This window comes from Etheostoma spectabile, chromosome 12 (genome assembly GCF_008692095.1).
Source record: "Etheostoma spectabile isolate EspeVRDwgs_2016 chromosome 12, UIUC_Espe_1.0, whole genome shotgun sequence".
Lineage (NCBI taxonomy): Eukaryota > Metazoa > Chordata > Actinopteri > Perciformes > Percidae > Etheostoma > Etheostoma spectabile.
Genome location: NC_045744.1, coordinates 2788683 through 2792850, shown reverse-complemented (window position 1 = coordinate 2792850; position 4168 = coordinate 2788683).

Sequence of the window (4168 nt, the reverse complement as noted above, 5' to 3'; positions counted from 1 at the left end):
CCTGTGTCTGTTTGTTCTACTTCCTATCTTATTTTGATAGTGTAGTTTCCTGTCTCGTCTAGCTTTGCGTTGTGCTCTGATTGTCCTGCCCCGCCCTAATGTGATTCACCTGATGTTTCACCTGTTCCCTATTACCTCGTTATCTCTTGTATTTAATTTTATTTGAACTGTGTGTAATAAACCTCCTGTTTATCGGCTCCACATGCCTCCTTGTCTCTGCAATTGGGTCCTCATTCCTGCCTCCACCATAACAGAATGATCGGACCAAAGTATGGACCCAGCAGAGAGACGCCTGTTCGAGGTTAACGTGGCAGAGTTTGACCAGACGGTTGCCAAACTGGTTGGCTCCAGTCCCAGTCAGCGGCCTCCCATTCTGGAAAGACTCACCACACAGCAAAGGTGGTTAAAGGAGAGGGCGTGGGTGAGTCACTTCGTTCCTCGTCTGGAGGAAGTCAGAATAAGACTAGAAACTTTTTTGCTCAGGGCGTCCAATGACTCGCTCCCCTGCCCGGCCACATCCAGAACCACCAACTCCGTTGCGGTTGTAGCAGCATTCCTGACCCAGCCACCAGCTTCCCCCGGCCACGCCACAGACCCCCTTGGAGAGGAGCCTGGAAAGTGCAGCTCTCTGTTTGAGCATTTCCATGGCTGGCTCAAACGCAAAGAGGAGACGGAAGGATGGTCCTTCGAGGGTACCCACCTGGCCGTCTTTTCCGGGAACCGTGGTGGCCGAAGATGTGGAGGAGGACGCAAGGGCCCCTTCGCCATTCTCGGCCTTCCACTCCAGAACCTGCGCGGACCAGCCCCCCGGAGCCTGCATCCGGTGTCCCGGACCCCCAGCCGCTGACTGCCGCCGGCTTGGACCCCCACCTGCCGACTGCCGCCGGCGCGGAGCCCCAGCCGCCGGCGCGGACCCCCAGCCGCGGACTGCCGCCACCGCGGGCCCCCAGACGCCGACAACCGGGGCCTTAGACTCCCGGCTGACCGGCCTCCCAGACCCAGACCGGTCAACCGGCCCCCCAGACCGGCCGACCGTCCCCCGTGACCCAGACCGGCCGATCGGATCCCCCGACCCTGACCCGCCGACCGGGCCCCCCGACCCTGACCGGCCAACCGGACTCCGTGACCCAGACCGGCCGACCGTCCCCCGTGACCCAGACCGGCCGACCGGATCCCGACCTGAACCCCCAACCGGACCCCGACCCTTCCGGCCAACCGGACCCAGACTGGCCAACCGGACCCCCCGACCTGACGACTGACCGGTCCCCCTGAACTGGACAAGACGCTCAGACCCTCCAACCCCCGGCTGGCGCTCAGTGGCTCTAACCCCCGGCCGACGGCCACCGTTTTTGGCCCTCGGCCGACGGTGGGCGCCCTTGACCCCCAGCCGGTGTCTGGGCCACTGCCCTCTCTGGGCATTGGCTCCCGGGATCCCCCTGGTCCCGGTTTTAGGGGTCACCCAGTTCCCCCAGACCTAGCCCCCCGGCTTCCTCCGGTCCTGGCTTTGGTCCCAGGCCCTCAGGAACCCCGGCCCCCCTTGTTCCTAGCTCCCCTAGTCTCGTGTCTGTTCCAGTCTCTATGTTTGTCACTGTCCCTGTCCCTGCGGCTGTTATTAAGTAGTGTGTGTTGTAGCAGTGTTTTGCCATTGAAAACGAGCTAGCATGCTACGGTTAGCCACCTCGTCTCTGGTGACGTAGAAAGCCGTGCAGATGTTGAACAGCTCACCCGGAGACTGAAGACAGAGGACGTTCAGAAACCGGGTCTCACTCAAAACACCATGGATGTTTTTTTTCTAAGTTTGTATGCGTGTGGAAGCAATGCGACACCCTAAATCCCAGAAAAAGTGATTTCTTTCATAATATGGGCACTTTAAAATACTTCTATGGTCAATTGGTGAAGTAGATGATCGCTTTGAGTTGGGATTCATTTTGGCCCCACCAGGGATAAAAATAATTGAGCAGAGGCAGGGCTCTGTAGACCAGAAAGGGGTAAATCCCACGCACCCTGTTAGGAGAATCAAACGCAGCTCATTTACATTGTTCAATAACAGAGCACTTACCGTGTGCTTGACATTTAGTCAAAACCCTCCACAGGATCACAAAGACGTTTTTACACTCAGTTGGTGCAGAACACTTTGATAAAATTCTTAAAAGGCAAACATTTAACATTTTACTGTCCTGCCAAATGGCTCTTGTGTCTTTTGTGTCTTTTATTTAAATTGTGTTGGTGCCAACCAGGCATTCAGTTTTTGAACGTAGCAGACATTTATAAAATTGGGCTCTGAGTTTTGTTCTTCCACAAAAATTAGACATCACAACAAAGTGAATCTGTGAATATACTTTTTGAACTTGTTAAAGGAGGTCTGGTCTGTCTTTAGTATCTCACCACTTTGGTCCAATTAAAATAATTACCCAAGAAACGGTCCTGGCTGTTTCATGTATTTTTGCTGCATTTTCTACCCTGTAAGTTCAGTGTGATAGTAGATGGTACATGTGTTGCATTCACCAACTTCTGTGGCGAAAGTAATCAAGTATCAAAAGATCAATGAAGTGGGCACCAGTCATTTACACTGCCCTCTGTTGGTATCTGGCATTTGGTATTTCTTCCCATGATACAAATACAGTATATGTCATCCAATAAATAGATTCCATCTGGATTCTCATTTCTGCAAGATTTCTAAAGTCTTGGTTACATTTGTAGTGTGATAGACACATCGTCACCATGTCGAAACCATGAATCTGCAACAAAACATCAACTTTTTGGGAGCTGAGACAAACAGCCCTGTTTTCAGCCTAATGGCGCTTTTCAAATGATCCCATTGGTTATGAATGGATTACTCATCTTAGGAACTAGTAGTAACAAATTGAATCAAATCATATAGGGAAACCTAATTCTTTGGTTTATCTGAAAAGTATCACCAAAGTGACGATGTGCCACTGCACATTTAAAGATTTCTTGTGAAAGAGAGTGCATTTTCACTACACTGATTATATCAAATAAGGGTTTGGGAAACAACATCTTTGGAAATGTAAAGTTGGAGAAATTTAGGAACGTAACACTTGGAAGACGGGTTGAAATATCTGCACAAATAATATACACACTATGTGATTTATTTAAGACACAAATGGTTACCAGAAGCAGGACGTGGCGGCTAAAGGTATTAAATTTATCTTGGGGATGAATTTGAGAGATATGGGTATGGGGATGTATTGAGCTGCCAGTTGCCTGTCAGCATAACACTGACGCTTACAACACATGGCGCGCCTGCCTGGTCTTACTTGTGTTACTCAAGAAAGATGGAGAGATGAGGAGGCTGATCTGGACTATTGAGACGCAGTCATGTGAAACAGACTGCAGAATCTGTTGCCTTGCCAACCAAGCCCCTCAGAGTGTGAGGGTTAAATGTAATAGCATCTATGCCAATGCAAATATAGGTTGCCATCTGTTTTTTTTTTTTAACAACAGTCCTTTTGTTTCTTTTTCTAAAACATGCTAGAATGTGGTGTAGGTGTTTAAATCAGCGGGGTTGTTTGGCGTAATCCTGATATAATTATGATGTGAGAGCATACCTGGATAATAATTACAAGAGCAGCTATATGCCGCTAAAGGTGTCGGGATACAATGGCAGGCATAATTAGGCTCCTCATATAGACATTTTTTTATTGCCATCATTGCAGGTGAAATGTAATCTTTGCAATATTGTGTTGACATTTTGTCAATGTAGGAATGCTTGCACATATTCAAAGTCACAAACCTGAACATTTAATGGTAAATACATTTTGACTTCATTTTTCTAATCAGCAATTCAGCAAAAATGTTCGTCTCCCAAAGCACAGTTATGCTGGAAAAAACAAAAAACTTGTTTGTTAACTGCCAGTGGTTCGACCAAGGTAAAGTCAATTTAAACTCTGCTCTGGATTAAAGAGCCAATTTCTGAGAAATTGATCAAAAGTTTTGTGGTCAACTTAGTTTCTGTCTCTGACTATTAATCTCCAGCGGAGCCGCCAGAGATATGGCGAAGGCAAATAAACAGCAAAGTTGTTGCTTAGGAACAGTGAAAAATAACCCTAACTTTTCTTGAAGCATCTGATCTTATCTCCCATGGTGTCCATGGTGTCTGTGTGTGTGTGTGTGTGTGTGTGTGTGTGTGTGTGTGTGTGTGTGTGTG